The 21940-nt window shown below is 42.5% G+C and overlaps 1 protein-coding gene across 5 annotated transcripts in view; it reads left to right on the top strand.

The window, feature by feature from the left end:
- PLCB4 (phospholipase C beta 4) overlaps positions 1–21940 on the top strand; it is a 206581-nt gene that overhangs the window by 66183 nt on the left and 118458 nt on the right. The window lies entirely within an intron of this gene.

The following is a 21940-nucleotide window of genomic DNA, read 5'->3' as shown; positions in this document are numbered from 1 at the left end:
AAATAAACCTGTTTGCACCAGACATTGTGTCCCTGTCTCTGACTGGTTGGGTCCACAGCATTGCTACTATTGAGCAATTTGTTTGGGTTGCTTAATTAGCCTGAAGTATGTATCACCTATTCACTGGCTAGATTAATGGGTATCTTATCACTGGGACCCCTCAACGCCTGAGCGCCACCCCTATAGACATTGATTGGAGTAACAAAGCACATACATATCTGCCACTCCCTTTAAATTCCTCCTAGTCATGGTCTGGCAATTGGGGAGAATGGGGAGCAGGATGTGATTTGTAAGACCCAATCTAGTATTTATTACATATGCAGTGCATTGGAATACCCCTTTAACTTGATACATGTCATTCTAGCTCTGTAAATGGAATTTTTTTTTATCAGAACAACCTCAAAGTCCAGTCTATAAATTTCAACTCATTTTTTTTCCCACCAAGTGCGATCTAAAGGGTTAAAGTAACGCCAGAAAATAAATAATTTGTCTCATGTGCTTTAGAGGGATAGTAAAGTTCAGAAATAGTTTCTAGTGTGGGAAGGGAAAATCCATTACTTTAAAGTTTTTAATGTTCACATCATTTTTTTTTTTTTTTTTTTTTTTGCATAAGTGCAAATTCCTGTCCCTTCTTAATATTGTGCATTGAGACTTGCTCGGTGAAGTCTGACAGGCCGTGTCACTGACAAAAGAGAGGGCACCGCTGAAAACGGCATTTCAGGCATGGTGGCAGACGATGGCATTGACAGGCTAGAAGTAGAGCTAAGTTAGATTTTTCTAATTATAAATCTATGACTGCGCTCAGTGTACACAGGAGACTGGTGGACATCTTCTTCTACTGGTGGGTAGGTAGGATCAGTACACAGCTTTCTTCATTATGGTGGTTGATTACTCAGCACAGGAGCAGGGAGACCCAGGGTAGTTGTCAAGTCTGAATGGCTTCCAAATCAATACAACTTGCCTAAAGGGAGTCTACCAGTGCCAAAATCTCTACATCACTTACAGGCTTTTGTAGGGCTGGTTAGTGACTAGAGATGGGCGAACGTCGCACAAGTTGTCTTGCCAATACTGGCGAGGTTCTCGGGCCAGTCTTGTTTCAGGTCTCATTGGTTCCAGAGGGCCATTGACCTCACTTAGAAAAAGCAGATGGTAAAGTTCGCTGGATGCTACGAGGGCGCCCAGGAGAGATCATGAAAGATTCCCAGACCTCTGATTATTACAGTATATAATAAAGATTTGTGAGTGGCCACCAACCTAAATCTGAGATTTTTGGAACAGTCACATCGGACCTGGCTTGTTACGAACTGCTTCGCTCATCTCTGTTATTGACATAGCCAATATGCATTTTTGTGTCAAAGTGCAGGTTTGTAATCGATATGCAAATGAGCAGTTTGGTGCATCCAGGGTGTGGCCATGTCTGATGGAGCACTCTTATTCACATGCGATTGGTGCACGTTGGAAGCAGAGACCACGTAAAAAATTGGACGCTCCACCAAGCACGACACATTCCCTCTCTGGTTCTTTAAATGGGTTTTCTGCTTTGGGAATTTTGATGCATATTTATTAGTCTACCCCAATGTCTGTAAGATGCACTGAATACGTTGGGGCTATACAAGTACAAGAAATACATGAATAATAGACCCTAAAGTAGCAGACATATAGGACACAACTAGGCGATGCTCTGCAGAGATTTCAGCTTTTGATGAACATTCAGAAACCCTTAAAATCTCAGGTTATCTATAAAAAGACTATAAAGGGAATTATCTGTTCTGTAACAGAAAAATGGATCTCCTGCCACTATAAAGATATATTAAAATGAGTCAGTCCAGAGTGTTAAGCCTGGTCATATGACACAAATGGTCCGCAGGAGAGGACATTTACTTTAAAGACTTGATAGCAAATAATTACAATGGCAGAATGAAGTATTAGCGGAGATTCCCACTGATCATAATTACATAACATATTGTTAGCAAAGGATTAACATCATATAACAATAAGACTGCAGTCAGGGGAATTCACTGCCGCTGCCCCAGATCCCTTCACAAAACTAGAGACTTACATTGATGGACAACTACGGTATGCTGTAGAAATTAGAGACAGTTATCTATGTAATGATCCCAGAACCCACAGGGGCCATTATATAGGAACAATATAATAGACATTTGTGGTTATTTTGTTTCCTGTAATTGTGAATTATCATATCTATAGACCTAAGGCTGGGCTTACACGCCGTAATGTAAGTCCGCAAATGGTCCGCAATTGAGGGTTTTCATTTGCAGACACATTATATTCAATGCGGCCTCTTACACTACCGAATATTTTATCCGTGGTGTGGCCGGGCCGCAACCGAGGTCTGCAATTTATAGAACATGTCCGTAATGGCCGTGAATTGCGGCACTGCATGGACTCGCCCATGGAACTCTATGGGCGAGTGCGGCAGGACACGGACGTCTGTGGAGTCTATGTTGCTGATCAGCAACTTGCGGACCGTACATTCAATACGGTCGTGTAAGACCAGCCTAAGGCTTAAAAGTGCATATATGTAGTGTAGTGCAATGTGCAGGCAGTATGCTATAGAGCAGGAGGAGCTGAGCACATGTATAGGTGTGTTGGAGAATTCAATATAACCTGTTTATTATATATTCATTGAAATGAATAGTTTGCTCAGGGGTTAGCACTGGGGTCCTGACTTTGGATCCACCAAGGGTCTGCATGAAGTTTGTGTGTTCTCCCTGTGCAATACCTCAGCTTGGCCACTACACAGATAATGGCATTGTTGAGAATAGCCAATGGGTTGGGGGTACTTGGTATCGGACCACCACCAATCTCATATATGATGACCTTTCCTTAGTTTTAGGTTGGGTACCCACGTGGTGTAAGCACCATGATTGACAATCCCTACAGTTTAGCGAATCCCACCCACCCATTGCAGTAAAATACAGGCAGTGGACACTCTGCAACTTCCAATACCATTGTGGTTTTTGGAAATTGCAGCATGTCAATTATATCTACAGAAATGCCAGCGGTTACCCTATCGCTATAATGGAAGCAGAAAGTCTGTAGAGGAAAACAGCGGAGTTTCTGTGAAAAGCTCTGCAAGAAAAACCGTTGTGGCCGCCGCGTGGGGCCTTAAGCCTTTTTTGTTATAAAGATTCTGTATATTACTCTTTCCATGATGTCATATGGGTGAGAGCACTTATTGTCATCTCCAGTTACCTAAACAATGAATGAATGTAGTGCCTGTCCAATCTCTATCAAGTGTGACCATCGCCGTTTTGTCTGTTGATCTATAACAGTATTTGCCAATCCATTGACTATAAAACCCTTGGCTCATGGCCGAAGTATAATGGCTATAATTAAAAATTTCACCAAGAAAGAAAACTAAACTCGGTAATTATCAGATATATAATACAGCAAGAAGCACAAAGGCGTGAAAACCTACCCTCGATACCAAGATCAACTCTGTCGCCTTAAAGGGTACGTTCTGTAAATCTATAATGGTGTATTAGGTACAAATATTCTTTCCATAAGTGATATACTGTACATTCTGTATCATTATAGAGCAGGGTGTCAGTGTGGTCATGTAATTCACTGCAGATCTTTACAAAATATTTTAGATATTTACAACAATCTGTTCTCCATTGAAGGGGTTAACTGAGATTATAAGAGCAGAAAATTGCAAAAAAAAGGGAAAAAAGCCAATACTCACATTACATTCCCATGCAATTGCAGTGCTGATGCTCTGGGGATCCCTACTGGTCTCTCTTTACTTCCCTGTAGTAATGGCATGTTGTACATGTGACCGCTGCAGCCGATCATTGGCATAAAGACTCAGGCTAGGTTCACACTAGTGCTCGTCTCCATTCGGGGAGTCCGTTCCCCATTCCACTTGAAAAATTCAGGACTTTTCTCTCCGCATTTTTCCGGCCAAAACCTGGCGGGTACCCATTATAGTCTATGGGGTTTATGCGGGTAACCGCTTTTTAAGCAGATTGGGTTTCTGTTTTTCGGGTCCGAACGGAAATCCGAACTCTAGCGTAGTGCTAGCATGTACGGCACAAACCACTGAGGACAAAGATTGGTTTAAGCTGTCATGTACATCACGTCATTGCTGTAAGGAAGTAACTATAGACTGGCAGGGACCACCAGAGCATCAGGGCTGGAGTGGCACAAAATTCAACTAGTTGGTATTGGTTATTTTTTCAATTTTGCTTTTTTCTTTCTTAGAATTGATGATATCCGTGTACCATCCATGACGGTCATAGATCCATACACTTCATGAATGAGCCCAGGCTGTAAAATGAATAGGAGTAGGACATATCTTCTTGAGTTCTGCCCCCTACCTGTAGTGATGAGTTCTGTGCATCGCTCCTGTCCCAGTATGCTAGAGATATTCTTCTCCAGAATCATTGCTTCTAGTAGACAACATTTATGATAACATCCGATAGATCAGTGGTTCTCAACCTTTCTAATGCTGTGACCCCGCAATACAGTTCCTCATGTTGCGGTGACCCCATTCAGTTTGGAACACGCGTCCATAACGGCGTGCGTTCCAGCTGAATAGCGCTGCTGCAGACAGTAGCGCGGCTTCTCAGTGGCTAAAGCCATCGGAAATATGTATTTTCTGATGGCTTTAGGCATACCACGCAACTTTTGAAGATTAGAAAGAGGGAGAAAATATGCTGCGGTGAATTTAGCCCCGCCCACTTTTATGTTGACTCCGCCCATTCTCATTCATTTTTCATGTGCTCCCACACAGTATAATCCTCCTACAGTCACCCGTACATTATATGTCCCCCTGCCATCTCTCCCCCAGTTTCATATAACCCCTTCATCTGCCCCCAGTTTCATGTCCCCCATCTCTGCCCCCAGTTTCATGTCTCCCCCATCTCTGCCTCCAGTGTCATGCCATACCCCCCCTTCATCTGCCCACAGTTTCATGTCCCCCATCTCTTCCACCAGTTTCATTTCCCCATCTGTTCCCCAGTTTCATGTCCCTCCATCTCTGCCCCCAGTCTCATGCCGTCCCCCCCTTCATTATGTTCCACCTTAATGTTTAAAAAAAAAACAAAAAAAAAACACTTACACTCACCTTCCAACGCTCCCTCGCTGCCCGCTCAGTCTCGCTCACTCATATAGTTGTAGCCCTGATGTGACATCATCACATCGCGGCTACACATACAGAAGCCGCATCACAGCATTAAAGCAGGCTGTGCCAGCTCCTGCTTTAATCGCCTGTGTTTTCAACTCATCGGCGTCCTCCGGGCGCCGATCAGTTGAAACCGGGACATACCTCCCACCGACCGGGATGGTTGGGAGGTATGTGGCGACCACTGTGTTTTGGTCGTTCGACCCCCACCGGGGTCGCGACCCACAGGTTGAGAACCGCTGCGATAGAACATGCCGCAACGTTTTACTGTGACATCCGTGCAAAATACAGCAGTACAAACTATAGCCTATAAAATAGATATAGGGCCCCATAGTATTCTTTAGGTGCCCTAGTATATACAGCCTGTATAGCAGTATACTACAACCATGTGCATGAGGCCTCGGCTTGCTCTCCGTATCCTACAACCCAGGCATAGGCTCATTGCAGGCCACTTTTCTATTGTTTCCTTTAATTAAGCGGAACATGACTTTAATTCAGCCCAGATCAATACGTATCAAGAGCCGGGATACACTGATGCTGATCCATAGAAGCCCCGCTCTAATCTACCAGGATTGAAGTACTTGTTCCTGAATTCCTTTAAAATTGTCTTCATGCTCTCTCTAGCAATCTGGAGATTTTCTAGTGTTGGCAGCGTGCGCCCGCCCGTGTGTGTGTGTGTCAGCACCGCCGGCTTTTTTTAGATTCAGCTTAAATATTTTTAGAATGCAGTTTATACTTTTGTAGAGGAGATGTATGGCTGAGCGGCGCTATAATTTCTCGGTTATTACAGCTACTTATAGTATCATGGGTGAGAATAGGTTGTCTTTTCTTCCCCCTCTGTTTATGTCCTGATCTACATTTACATGAACATACTGACAAATTGGACTAATGGCGGAGTTATTTGTGCGTGGTGTAGCCGAATACTCAGTATTTGTTTGTACAGACTTTAGTACAGTAAATGAAAGAAGAGAAAAATACATCAGAAAGTAATATTGCTCATTATATACTTAAAGATGAAAGCAGAGCAGTATAGAGAGCAGATAGAAAGCGGGGTAGTATAGAGAACAGGGCAGTATAGAGAGCAGGAAGAAAGTGGAGCAGTATAGAGAGCAGGTAGAAGGCAGGAAAGTATAGAGAGCAGATATAATTCAGGACAGTATAGAGAGCAGGTAGAAAGCAGGAGAGTATAGAGAGCAGATATAATTCAAGACAGTATAGAGCAGGTAGAAAGCAGGGCAGTCTATAGAGCAGGTAGAAAGCAGGGTAGTATAGACAGCAGGTAGAACGCAGGGTAGTATTGAGAGCAGGTAGAAAGCAGGGTAGTATAGAGAACAGGTAGAAAGCAGAGCAGTATAGAGAGCAGGTAGAAAGCAGGGCAGTATAGAGAGCAGGTAGAAAGCAGGGTAGTATAGAGAGCAGGTAGAAAGCAGGAAAGTATAGAGAGCAGGAAGAAAGCAGGAAAGTATAGAGAGCAGATATAATTCAAGACAGTATAGAGCAGGTAGAAAGCAGGGTAGTATAGAGAGAAGGTAGAAAGCAGGGTAGTATAGACAGCAGATAGAAAGCAGGGTAGTATAGAGAGCATGTAGAAAGCAGGGTAGTATAGAGAACAAGTAGAAAGCAGAGCAGTATAGAGAGCAGGTAGAAAGCAGGGTAGTATAGAGACCAGATATAATTCAGGAAAGTATAGAGCAGGTAGAAAGCAGGGTAGTATAGACAGCAGGTAGAAAGCAGGAAAGTATAGAGAGCAGATATAATTCAGGACAGTATAGAGCAGGTAGAAAGCATGGTAGTATAGAGAGCAGGTAGAAAGCAGGAAAGTATAGAGAGCAGGTAGAATGCTGGGTAATATAGAGAGAAGGTAGAAAGCTGAGTGGTATAGATACTGTCTAACCAGTGCTGATACACAAAAGTAATGGTAATACCCATTTGATAATTTATTCATGCATTTCTAGGAGAAATATCGGAGGAATAGCAAAGAAAAGATTATCCAATATTGTTACTTCACGGGTGATGCAGACATGTCAATAATGCAGGAAGAAAGTCATATATTATAGTATATGGTCAAAAAACGGGGGGGATAGGAGGCCACAGCAAGCTATATACTGCTTTATGACTGTGGTATATAGTATGCTGGTGAGTATTTAGGGCAGTGATGGCGAACCTTTTAGAGACCGAGTGCCCAAACTGCAACCCAAAACCCACTAAATTATTGCAAAGTGCCAACATGTCAATTTATCCTTAATACTGTGCGGATCCACAAGTGCGGACAATTATGGACCCGCAAAATACAGTCGTGTGACTGGCGTTTTAAGGGATATCAATTATAGAAATAATTTTGTACTGCATTTGGCATAATGTTAATGTTCACTATTTACATCGCACAGATCTGTTCTATAGTGACCTATATATGACCTATAATAATATCTGCTTCACAGTGGACCACACACAGTACAATTTGCTTCACAGTGACCCCCACACAATATAATCTCCTGCACAGTGACCCCCACACAGTACAATCTGCTTCACAGCAGACCACACACAGTATGATCTGTGCCACAGATGGGTGCCCACAGAGAGAGCTCTAAGTGCCACCTCTGACACTCGTGCCATAGGTTCGCTATCACTGATTTAGGGCAACCATATTGGGAAATGGGGAATTTTACAGCCTGACCCAGTTTTCTATGTTGGAGGAAAACAAGCAATTTAACCAATAATTACTAAATTGCAGTTTTTCTACTAGTAAAGTAGTTGCTGTACATTTTAAGCAGAGTGCCTCCACCTCTATCAGTATAGTAACCTGCGGGATAGATTATAATCTGATCACACGGCAGTAATAGAGGAGATTCTGTTCACCTATGGAGGCACAGTGTAACGTGAAATGGTGCGGCAGTGTCAGGGGGAGCCATTATATTCTCAGGTCATTTCAGGTCTTGCATCTTATCACATTTAATTCTTAGAATAGCTTCCCGCCACATGCAAGTACTGGTGAACCAAGAGAGTAATGGGATTTATAAGTCACTTCAGTCAGATATGATAAGGAAGACATCCAAGTGTACTGGCATGAGACCCGCAAAACTTGCCAAACATTACTTCTGATGAGATGAATCCAAGAGGATCGGTGCCACATGTCAGACGCCATAGTGAAACATCAATATCTGTCTACAGCTCTATGTATGATTGTCAGGGCCCCCCGGTAATAATGAGCCCCTGACCAACAGAGCTCATAGACTTAGCCTTCCTTGCCCCAGGCCCAGGGCACTTTCCTGATAGACAATGTGCTATGTGTACACTGTCATAAATAGGTAATCCTGGATTCCTCTTCCTCAATCCAAGCAAAGGTTTCTATAAATTAATATATGACAGAGTTAGAATTTGTTCACACACTGCAGTTTTCTGTTTTGTTTTGGGTTTTTTTCTCATCACAGACAGCCCTTTTAATATATGACTGACTGGTCTTAGATTCCAGCTGGCAGGATTCCCTATCTGCTGGGATCTAAGACCAGTCAGTCATATATTAAATATACAATATATCCCCTGCAGGTAAAATGAGTTGACAGCAGTCAGAAGAATAGAGAACAATGCGGACTGCCAGGGCTGCAATCTCTTGCAGCACCATGTAAGTGAATGGCACTGGTCACACAAGTGTAGTGGTGCTGCATTCACACGAATGATTCCTGGGGATTTTCATTCCCTCTTTTCTTGATCACTCCAGGGCCCCAGCGGTCTAACACTTATTAATCGTCATGTTAAGGATTGCTACATTTGTATATGGAGATGAGTTAAGATGAGATGTCCCTTTTAAAGCAGACGTTTCTGTACCTCCTCCAATACTTTGCATCTTTCAATAGGTGCAGCTCCGCTGATTCTGGTGCACTTGCAATATATTTTCTACCTCCTACTGTTCCTTAACAATTGGTGCAGTCCGAGCAATCAAAATACTAATTCATTCTTGACTGTCAGGTGGGTGGTCCTTAATGGCGCAGGCAACTTTGTATCACCCACTTGACAGTAGAGAGCCTAATTAGCATATTGGGTGTTGGAAGTAACACGAGTGGTTGCTCAGGAATGGTGGGGCTGAGGGAAAAAAATGTAACTGCACCAGAATCAGTGGCGTGGGATCTAATGAAGGATACAAACAGTTGGAGGTGGCAAAAAGTCGTCTTTAAAATCAAGATGGAACCTTAAAAAAAAAGAAAATCTGTTAAAATTTGATTCCTGGTTTTGGCAACAAAAACTGAAATTGAGAACTGCACAGTCTGAACCTGAAACTTTGAGTGAGCCGCTCGCTTATAGTTTAGATACCGTGTATCTAGTGTTTGAAGCTCTTCCATTATACATGCAAGGCATGACCATAAAAGAGAAGGAAGCAGCTGCTTTGGGTCCAACCTGGCAAGTTTAGAAGTAATCAGATTTTTTTTTCTGATTCGATTGGCAAGAGACCAAAAGGAATGATTTTTACTTCTTCTTCCTTGACTTAAAGAGCCGGTATTATCCACAGACCGAGGAACAGAAGGATTCGCAAATCAAATCAGATGTTCGTTTTTTCGCGGAAATCTTCTTGGTACAGTGCTGCATTTGTATCTGTACATGTATTATTTCTTTATGTGAAAAGACAGGCCCGGTCCAGGCGAGGAGATGTTTATTCCAGCCTCATGATTAACGTCTACTTTGACAATATCGGAGCAGGAAGATATGGGAGGAAATGGAAAGTGGCAGAACATGATAAACATGGCGTAGAACAATCCTTCAATTGTTATTTAGTAGAGCGTTACAAGACGTCTTATAGTCATATCTGTATATAACATGTAGAGTGTCTTCTAATATTACAAGGTCTCCGGTGAGAAGATCTTAACTGCTGGAATCATGGCAAGGCTCTACACGTTAATAAATAAAGGATATTTATATATACTTTGATACTGGAGGCACGCGTCTCTTGTTTGTCCATAATCGGTGTTTTGGGTACCCATGGCCATCCCTCGAGGTCTTCAGTCAGCTCATGTAGCTCCTCAGCCGTATTGTTTATGCTCAGAGCGTAATGGGCGCTTGGTTGTAAATCACTTCTCGTGATGAAGAGCGGCTCCTAAGAATACAATGACGGCCAGTAAATATTCCTGAGATGTCATCTAATATTTGTGTCCAGGCCGAAGCCACCAGAGATACAAGGATGTATGTTGTAAAGTGACCCAATATGGACACCACCAGATGAAAATGTAGTCTGCAGAGGTGAGGTAGGGACATCACACTTCTTAGGCTTTCACTGTTTGTTTCGAGTTTTTAGACCGGAGTTCAGGGAAGACTAATGGAGTTAACCCAGACTGGGAATCCAGAAAATAAATCCCATAGAATATTACATGTGGCCTCTCTTGTTCTGAGTACTGACATGCCGCACATCCCGAGAATAGCTGCAGGTTTATGATAATGCCGGGCTGTGCATGAGAACAGACTACATAAAGATATGTGTTATAGTATGCATCTCATCACACTGGCATGTTTATTCATCGAAATGCTATAAAAAGAAACCTACCTATGATGTAACAAGGATTTCACTAATGTCTGTAGGTGGTGACACAGCCATAAAGCAATGTGTAATAAAACCTGGGAGGAACGTAAGGTTCACAAGTTCACTGCAGTGTATATCTAGAAATATATATGTATAGTTATCTATAAATAGATATGTACATATATATATATATGTCTATATTATAAAAATGAATTCTTGTCTGTCTGTCTGTCCGTCCGTCCGTCTGTCTGTTCTCTAATGCAAACCGAACGACTGTACCGATCTTCACCAAATTTGGTGCAGGGATACTTCAGGCATCCAGGAAGGTTTAAGACGAGACCACAACTCGCTCGGACGTACCGTTGCTGAGATACAGTATTCCAAACACAATGCCCCCCTCCTTAGCCAATACAAACCTGCAAGTCTTTCACTCGTATTCCAACTGCAATACACACGGTCGCTCCACATGCATAACACAACAACGATATCCAAACTGAGATACACGCATCAGAGGATTAGATGCACAGATCAGCACACAGTATCACACGCCAGAGGATTAGATACACGCGTCTGCACACAGTCCCACACACCAGAAGATTAAACAGGGGACGGCTTGCCGGCGGTCAGCTTTAAAACCCATTCATTTGAATGGGTTTTTAAAGGTGACCACTGGTGTCCATATCTGGCCCCCCACCTGGAAAACGGTTTCCAAGCGGAGAGGCTGCATACGGACACCGGCGGTCACCTTTAAAAAGCTAGATACAAGTGGGTCCCTTCCAGAGCTCCATCTGAAAATTGCTGCATCTTATTAGCTAATTGTGGGATGTGGCCGCATATCCTTGTCTGAAGCCGTTATAATGGGTTATAATGGAGATAAACCTTCTTCCTAATGGCTTCTCACTTCAAGCATCCCTAAAACGAACCTCTTTAGAAAATTAAACATTCTAGGACCGAGACGTGATTATCGCCGGAAAGTGCGGACGAGCCATAAACATAGACACATAATGCAACATTAGATTTTAAACATTATTAAGGTTCTACTTCTCCTAAGGAAAACTTTTACTTGTGATTTATTTTTATTAGCAGCTCGCTGGCCGTGTTATTACTGTTCCCAAAATGGGAAGTTTGTAAGTACTTGGTTTCGGCGGAAACATTCTTGTATGAGACTGGAAATGTTTCTTGCTAGGAGACCAAGATAAAGCTGCCAAACTATATTTTCCATCTGTAGTCATGACTGGCCGCTTGCTGGCATTATCTGTCACTGTGCCGATAAATAACCAAAAACCAAAATAAAAAAAACAACAAAAAAACAAACTGAAACTAAATAGTAATTATTTTTAGGGAGAGATAAGAAGACATACAGGTTACGCTAGGTTCACACTACCGTTCGGTTTTCCATTCTGTGGTTTTCGTCTTCTGCATGCAGAAGACGGAAACTTGTCAGACCGGGTCCGGCCGTGAGCGCCAGTGAGTGTTTTTAGCTCTCCACCGCGAAACCGTTTTTTTTAAAAAAAATCGGACACAGAGTACTGCATGTCCGACTCTGTGTCTGGTTTAAAAAAAACAGTTTCGCGGCGGAGAGCATAAAACGCTCACCGCCAAATGAATGGGTATGAAAGAGACCTGCAGGTTTCCGTCTCCTGCCTCTGTTTTTTGCAGGAAACGGAAACCTGCAGAACGGAGACCGGGCGTAGATGTGAACGAGCCCTTATATTCAGCTCTTATGACCGTACCACGGCCATTTTAAGGGTATGTTCACATGGTGGAAAATGAAGAGGAATTTTCGCTCGCAGTTGGCTGTTACTGTCGGCTGATATAATGCATCGGCATTCCGTCGCGGCTCTCCGTTGCTACTCAGGCTGAGTGCATACGGGGTTTTTTGGTCCGGAAACTGAGGTGGAGGCCGCCTCAGTTTTCGGACCAAAAAACGGGTAACCATGACTGGATGCCGGGACAGTGCACTGGCATCCAGTCGCGCACTCCGCTCCGGATTAGGCCCAATCAATGGACCTAGTCAGGAGGATGGAGTGTCATCAGGCGGATTCACTAGGTGAATCGGCCTGAAGAATGAGCTTGTCCGTTCTTTTTTCCGGGAGCCAGAACAAATGGCTCCTGGAAAAAAGACCTGACTGACTCTCATTGAAATCAATGGAAGCAGTCTGTTTTGGTCAGGATTTTGAGGCGAATATGTTGTAGGCTCAGAGGTGCTCGGCACTTCTATGATATCATAGTAGATATGGAACAAACAAAGGCTGTTGATTTTGGCGGTATCATTAGTTAGTAAAGATTAACACATTGATGCCGGAGGTTGTATTTTTTGAGTTCCAATAATGGAACTCTAAGCATAAATGGGTTAAGAAGAATTATAACAATTTGTTGTATTCTGTTTAGTACATAGAAGTATTCTCCTCCTTCCCTTTCACGGGATATCCCATAAATAGCCCCTTAGTCTACGTTCATATGACATCAGTGCAAAGTCATTTGTGGCATGTCTTGTACCTGAGGGGCGCCTGTTTTCACAGATCATTCATAGTTTTGAGTGCATGGAGGCATCCGTGAAAACGGACAAAAATAGAGCATGACCTATAGTGTGAAGGTCTGTTATGACGGACCTTCAAAAATATTGGTTTTGTGAATAGCCTCCAAACCAACGTAATAAAATTAATGCAGCCATGATCACATATGGCCGATTATGATGTCCGTGTGACTATAGGATTGCTAGCTCCACATCCGAATGATTGAATGCGTTGTCCATTCACTACTATGAGAGCCATAAATATACAAAGACCACTTTACCAGGTATCATAAGGTTGAGGGACCCTTGTTCTGGAGTCCCAGATGTGGATATATCATAGCTACTTATGTATAATCCATAGATGACTATGCTGGGAATTCCACGTTAAAGGGATTGATGACCAGGGCCACATCGAGGCTATATTTAGTCTGTCCATCCCCATAGCTGGAGACTGTGGTGGATTATATATCTGTACGCTCAGCCAGTAACGTCTGCAGTGCTGTATAGAAATGTAATCTGGTTAATCCTTCTAGATATGTGAGAACCTCCACACCTTGTGATGGATCATCTGTGGTTGATGGAAGCCACCCGCACTTTATTCTTTAAGCCTACCAGACTTGTAATGAAGTTTAATCTTGATGTAGCTTTAGCATGTGGAATATTATTTTTAGATGCCAAGAACGATAATGACAAATCGCTTGCATAATTTTACTGCCAGCTTCCTTTTCCAAACGACCGGGTAGGAAAATTACAGTTGTGGAATTTCATTAGGAGATGTTATCAGGACTAACTAGGAAAAAATTGGTTTAAGGGACAAAGGAAGAATTAAAAAACGCTGGAATATGTTGATAATACAAGGGGTCAGGAAAATAAATGGAAAGGACGTGTGACAGCATTGACTACGAGTTGGCAGCCGGCAGTCAACAAGTCTCCAAACAATTGAACGCCCAATCTCCTCGGTGCTGCATTGAATATATTATACAGTGATGTGCAAAAGATTTAGACATAAATGGAAAAAAAAACTGCAAAGAATGCTTTCAAAAATAGAAGTCATTGTTTATTTTTGTCCGAAAACTGTAATTATAAATTGTATTATTGCACTCTAATAAATAATATACATATATATACAGTATAATAATAATAATATATTATTATAATATATCCAGTCCTGAGTGGATAGTATAAAGTATAGGCTTCATGCGTACGGCCAATGGGGTAACAATTATTTTAACGGAAGAAACTCAGCATGGCATCTCGCGTTCCGTCTCGTTCCGATCCAATATCACAGAACAGGATAGGACCTGCTGTATCATTATCGGATCATGGGAGCCCCGCTCGGCCTAAGCCAAAGGCAGTGTAAAACAAGATGGTATGGTTGCAAAATAATCACAATAATCGATACAACTAAGTTCACATTGATTATTGAGCTGATTTTCGGTTTCGGTTATTTTTTGGTTAATCGCCCAGCCTTACACCATGGACATCATTTTTATCCAAGACCCTTTTACAGAACCTAAGATTCCCTAATAGTCGCCCTGATAAGATCACTCATGCTTCCCCGCTCACTCATTGCACGTTGCTGTTTCTGCTGCTCGCTCCGTGCTGATGAATAGTTGACGACCAGAGGCAATGTCATGAAGCAAATAACAACCTGGGCAGCTCTCATTTACAGTCAGTCTATGTACGGCTTCTTGTGTCCTTCCCCGAGCAGAGTACTGGGATATGTATCTGTCCTATACATAGTGCACACTATGGACAAGTCATCTTTACAAGAAATAGAATCAAATAGACGGACATCAATTCTACATTGATAGGGGAAGGTAGTGCAAGACTCAGTCCGATGTATGTATGGAATAGGAATGTGCAAATAAGGCCTAGGAGAAAATTGCTGCTAGTGCAGCCTATTGGAAGGAGCTCCATATAGAATAACACCCAAGGGCATAATCTGGGAATAATAGCCAAACCAGAAGAAGAAAGGGGTTCCCATCCACAGACTGTTTCAAGGTTTTTACCTCTCATCAGGGAAATACTGGACTTTTAGGCTTCATGCACATGACACGTCTGCTGTTTGAGTAGGAAGCATCTATCTTCCAGGTCCTGGTGTCCACTCCAACAAATCCAAATAGGACCTGCTCTAAAATGATCAGAGCGAACACTCGGTCATGAGCGTGAAACTTTAGTCGCAACTGGCGTAGTTGTCAATATTAAAGGGAGTCTCCCACCTCTCCCAGTCATATTCAACCATCACTATCCCATTACTCTTATAAAGGATAGGTCGAAAAATGACTTTGCAGTCAAATGAGGCACTTGGTGCACTGAGGGTGGGCCTTCGGGTCCTTGGTGCACTGAGGGTGGGCCTTCGGGTCCTTGGTGCACTGGGGGTGGGCCTTCGGGTCCTTGGAGCACTTTCACTCAGACTCTATCTCATGTCTGCACCTCCCCATGTAGTGAGAGTTGCTCCTCCTGCTCCATCCTACTCGAGTAGCAAGAGCAGTGCTCCCAGGGATAAAGCCCCGCCCCCGGTGCACCGACTGGCTCATTTGCATCAAAACTGTTTGTCTCCAAATCTACAAAAGTGACCTACATAACAGGGGTATGATGTTTATCACAGTAATGTGCTCTGTAACGTGGCGGTTATCAGTTGAATATTCTTGAGGGGTCGTAGACTCCCTTTAAGGCATAATATAATCTATTGATAGTGCGAGAGAATAAATATGATGGGCCTTTAATATGAAAATGGATCATAGAAAGCTGTGTGAGTCGGCAATCCCTACTGTTGTGTTCTCTGGAGCTGTAGGAACACAAGACAACATCTGTTCCTCCCCATGTACATGTACACTTGGCTGTGTTTCAGTGGGGAACCACTTAAGTTCGGCGTTGCGATCTTTCCGGAAATATAAGGTAATGGGTAGTCCCAGGACGGGCGCTGGGATTTGTTGCTTTTTCTGTCTTCTGCTTTCCCTTTTCTTTTCCGGGAATAAATTGCCTGTCACTAAGAGTTAGATGTTTTGCTGTTTGAAAGCTTTTGCTTTTATAGTTGGAGCGGATTTCTTCCATTTCTAGGTCACTCATACAACATCACTGGAGGCAACGTAAGCGGCATTGCCGGATCCCAGTGTTACGTCTGTATGGAGGATTCGGATTCCTTTCTTCAGCTCATTATAAAGCCTTGTATATTAACCCTTTCTCCATCAGAGGAATCTGGAGTGTGACATACTATAGGTATATGATGTGCTATTAGTAACACAGACACAGGACTCTGATCCATCTCTATTGCATTTGTCACGGTAGCCATTTTATTGGTTACGCCAATGTTCTTCTGAGCGTTGTGTTCATTTATTTTCGTGTTTCACCAGTACTTGGATTCAGACGTGTGCCAGTCTTGGTACATTGTGGCCACTGCAATCAGCTGAGATGCCAGGACTAAACCCCTCCTGATCGCCTAATAAAGGGGTTTTGTCATTAAAGACACTTACCCCTTATGTCGATCAAGGATAAGTGTCAAATCGCTAGGGGTCCCACTGTAGCACAAGGTCCCAAAAGCCCCCATGCCCCCTCCATGTGAGTGAAACGCATTTCATGACTGGTGCGCCATTCACTTCTATGGAGCTTCCAGGATCGCAATCTCTAGAAGCCCTGTAGAGGTGAATGGTGCATCGTTCATGCAAGCACGGTGATGCTTCATTCGTATGGAGGAGGTGTGATCCCGGGGGGAGGCAGTGGTCGGACCCCTTTCCTATGGAGGTGATATGGATAGGGGATAAGTGTATGCAATCACCATATTCTTTCCATATTAAGGATACGTCATCAAACCAAAGGATAGACCATCAGTATTATATCGCTGGACTACCCCTTTAGGGGCCATTGACATAATGAAAATTGAAGAGGAATTCCTCTTCATTTTCCGTTGTCATTTTCCGCCCCCAAATCAGCATCAAATTCCTATGTGTGAAGGGCCCCTTAAAGGGCTTTTCCCCAAAAGATTTGCCATTGATGTGGTTCCTAGCTCTGGGACCTGTTCCTTTAGTCCATGGTGGGACTAGTAAAGGATTATCTTATCTTTTCTTAAAGACACCATTCCATGGCTCCTACATCACTTTTATCTTCATTACAGCCCACTCCACAGTGACCGGGTTCTAGAAACCTTTAAGACCTATGAGCTACATTGTTTCTTTGCACTATTGTCTTGCAATTTATGGACACAACATATCTCATTGCTTTATGCCGTTCTCCAGCCAACAAGGATGAGGGGGGTCATTCTAGAGATAGGGTGCCACCTCTTTACCCATTTATGGCTTATCCGATGGAGGAAGTCCCGAATATAACCTGTGTATCACAATGTAAATGCTCTTTTCCCCATACAGCTCACAAACCTATAAATCAATAGGTATCAGTGAATTAAATGTGACCCAGACAAAGGATCCCTCTCCATTACCTCTACGTGCCTGAATAGAGCGCTGTAATAGGGCATTGTCTAGACAAGTACTCCCGTTTAAGGTGGTCGATCGCCACTCCATGCGATACCGGACCTAAGTGGCCAATAATTGTATATTGTACGCCGATGACAGGCGCCGACCAATTATTGAACATATGTCGGAAAATCATTTCAATAGATATTGGCAGATGTTAAAAGATATCATTTTGTGCCATTTTCTTTTTTTGCAGTAACAAAACGTAGAATCAATTTAGGCCACTTGTGATCCTAAATCACATTCAGCAGAATGCAATGGAAATGGATCATTTATAGGGGTTGTCCAGCTGTTATTATGGGAGGACATTACAGATGTATCCACGTCTATGTGTCAGTGAGGAAGACGACTTTGTATCTGTCCTCTCTGCAGTGGGTAACAGAGGGGCAACACTATTATTGGAGCACAGTATGGACATATTATATAGGATTTTATACGTCACTATAGTGTCAGTTACTGAGTTACTACGCACTGGACAAGCAGATATTCAGATAAAACAGACTTTACCTGGAATCTGATCATAGTAGTATTATAGCATGTAACAAAAGCCATTGGAAATGTCTACTGGTTATCTAACTTGGCTAACTGTAATGTTGAAGTTTGCTACATTAATGAATGAATTATATACAAGGTATACTGATGGATGATAGATAGATAGATAGATAGATAGATAGATAGATAGATAGATGATAGACAGTGCGATGGATAGATAGATATGAGATAGATAGATAGATGATAGATAGGATGATGGATGGATACATAGAGAGATAGATAGATATATAGATAGATAGATAGATAGATAGATAGATAGATAGATAGATAGATAGATAGATACTTCATAAAGGTGTGCAGCCGCTTTCTACTAATTCACTCTTTATTTTTATAACCTTCATATAATTTCCAGGTAGCAGTATAAGGTGGTTTTTGGTGATTTTTGTCCTCGCTATATCCTGTAGCTCCTTATGTAAGTGGGCGATAGATTACATTGTTCATAGCAAAAGAACAGACAACATTTCTATTACATAAAGTGAGTATTTTTAGGAGCGGCTCTAACTTGGATCCATAACAAGAGCTCAGGAATCACATTTGATAAGACGGTGGCTTTATTAAATAGCGTATGACTATGACTATTTTTATCCTTTGACGGCATGAATTATATATATGTACAGATGTGGCACTCTTTAACTTGACTGTTTGCAGCATTACTTTCTCTCCTATCTCAGAAGACAAATCCTTGTATCACAGTGTTCCTAATACCTTATCAGGCATGTTGCCGTGTATATTTTGTAGCAGTGCTATTTGGGGTGACATTGCTATCATTCTGTAGTTATTGGGCCCTTATTTTTGGGTACATTAAGTCATGTTAAACTTGGCTCCATCTATATATACATATCTATATATATATCTTCATGCCAGAAATGATTTACATAATCATATTAACAGCCGCGGTGAAGGGAATTGCTATTGTGCGGCCCCATTGTCTGGTCACAGAGTTATCACTTCCTACACCAGGTTTCCTTAGGAGACTCTGACATTTCCAAGGAGCTGCCAGAACCACAAGCTCGGCCTTTACAATTGTCTTGGGAGCAATTTTCAGAATAGGACTAAAGCCAGCCCTGGGGTTTTATAGCGTTATTGCTTATTTTGATGCATTTTCGATGCATTGTTTTCTACGGTGGCTTATTGCAGATGAAGACAATAAAATATCATTTCATTGCACATTTTGGTCTAGGTTCAGTATATACTACTGCTTGTATGGTACAAAATCCTAATATGGACCATGGGAACAGACACTTTATTTAATATAAGATATTTAGCTTTGGGGGATCTGCTAATATAGGGTGGAACTGTCCATGTTAGGGGTAAGATAGTATTAGGGCTAGTTCACACAGGGCTCCTGGTGTACACATTCCGTCGTGGCATTCTGTGATGGATTATACCCAACTGAATGGGCCGGAGCTTCGTGCCGCGGATGCCGCGCTTCTTTTTTCGGCTACTAGCTAGCGGAAAAAAGAAGTGAGCGGCTCCCATTGAAGTCAATGGGAACAGCGGATTTTGAGGTGGATTCTGCGTCAAAATCCGCTGCCAACTTGCCCCGTGTGAACTAGCCTTTAGGCATCTACTTTTATTGAAATATCTCAGAAGTATGCGTCTGGTTTGTCTATAATAATTAGAGATGAGCGAGTACTGTTCGGATCAGCCGATCCGAACAGCACGCTCGCATAGAAATGAATGGACGTAGCCGGCACGCGGGGGGTTAAGCGGCCGGTCACCATCAAAGCGGAAGTACCAGGTGCTTCCATTCATTTCTATGGAGCGTGCTGTTCGGATCGGCTGATCCGAACAGTACTCGCTCATCTCTAATAATAATGTACAAACTGAATACATGTACAGATATAGCCATCTTTAACTTGACTTTCTGCAGCGTGATAACTTTGTGAGCCATGATATCTCAGGATACATCAAAAGCCATTGAAAACCCATTGAAAGAGTCAAGTTAACACTGCGCTACAGTGTTGGTGGCATGTTATGAGTCATGTTAACCTTTGCTACATCTGTATGCCCAATGTTTCATAACTTTTTATTATACAATTACACTTATATGCTGAAACTGGACAACCCCTTTAAACTTGAATGAACTCTACCGCCATCTTGAACTTTTGTTCCGTTGCATAGACTGCTACTTCTGGGCCTCTTTTTGGGGAGAGAAAGCTGAGATATTAATAACAAATAAACAATTTAATTTCTTTTAACACTTCTTAGTCCCAAAGGACATGCGGAGAACTGCTCAGCATCTCAAGCAGTGGAGTTTATCTTGACTGCTCTATAACAGATGGCATGTGGCAAGATTAGCATGCCTGTCAGAGCCAACGTTTCAAAACACAGCATTTAATCCCCACGGAACAGAAAGAGAATGTATGAATACTCATAATGTGAATTGGCGTGCCTCTGACTCTGCTTTCAAATGAGATCAGTGTAGTTTAGAATCATGTCAATTAAACACATAGAGGGACGCACAATGTCAGGTTTTCTTGTTCGGAAACTCAGAAGTGTGTCGGCTTCACAAGGAAAGTGGCGCGTAGAGCAGTCATTTACAATCATAACCTATGCTGGATATCTGGAAACAAGATTTGGGACACGGCGGAGAGTAAAGGACCCCTTATAGAGAGAAAAGTCAGCTAACTTGTAACCTAATGTGCATGGCGAGCTCTTGACTCAGGTTGTCTGCCCGGGGTAAGAAGGATTGGGCACGGTGAATTTCAACACCCCGTGCTTTTGTAATTCCTGGAGAAAAGAGGCCTCCAAAGGTGTTACTCCGCTCTTCCCTTTGAAAATACTTACGTACTTGGTCAAACCTAGTGCATATGTATGTAGAGGAGTCAGAAACAGTGTTGAATTGGAACGCCTTGGACCCACCCTAGAACTGTGCAGAACATGTGCGCATCCACTTTCACTTGCAGTGATATCTTAGTTGTTATCATTGCACACACAAAATATATGACCAATGAAGGATAATAAATTATTGTTTGTGAAGTAAGTCATTTCTAAATGGGACTGGTGTCTATTGGACCTTTTGGGCCCACCGAAGGATCCTCTGGTGGGCCAGTCACAGGGTAGCTCCTGCAGTGTGACTGAACAGATGTCATCTCAGTTACCCAATGTGCAGGGGGGCTGCTTTAATCATAGGACCAATAGTGCATCCGCATCGGGCCCGATGGTCGCAGAGCCCCTCTCAGCCACCCTGGATCAAGCAGGACAGTCCCATAGCTCAATATAAAAATATTATACTGACATATAGCCTTGTGGAAATGCTGCACCACGAGTATTTGTACTAGGTACAGTGAGTGTACTGAGCCGTGCCAGGGTAAGCTGCGGACCCACCTGGGTCAGGTGCCCACCCAGGGATTCTCCAGCGAGCTAGTCTTACTCTGGTCAGAAGCAACAAAAATGAGTATTTGACTGACAGCTAAGGTGAATGGGCACCATAAGTTATGAGTGTGCCCTTGATATAATTCACCTTCCCCACTAGTTTTAGGACAACAAGGTCATGTATATTCATTCACCTGCGTCGTGGTTTCCAGATATAACAACGCTCTGCCCTATCTGTTTTGTGAAGGACTCTACTCAGTTATAAAACATGTCCATTTTTCCTGAAAAAAAAAAACAAAAAAAAACAAAAAACAGAATCTAAACCTGGAGCTCTAACTCAGATGTGAACAGAACCTTAAGTTGAAGGTTCTAGCACGGAAAAATCTATTTTTTTTATTTTATTGTGCATGTTAGTAATACTAGATTTTTTTTTA

The sequence above is a fragment of the Leptodactylus fuscus genome, chromosome 3, assembly GCF_031893055.1.
Source record: "Leptodactylus fuscus isolate aLepFus1 chromosome 3, aLepFus1.hap2, whole genome shotgun sequence".
In the NCBI taxonomy this organism is placed as follows: Eukaryota; Metazoa; Chordata; class Amphibia; order Anura; family Leptodactylidae; genus Leptodactylus; species Leptodactylus fuscus.
This window is presented reverse-complemented; position numbering and strand designations above follow the sequence as displayed.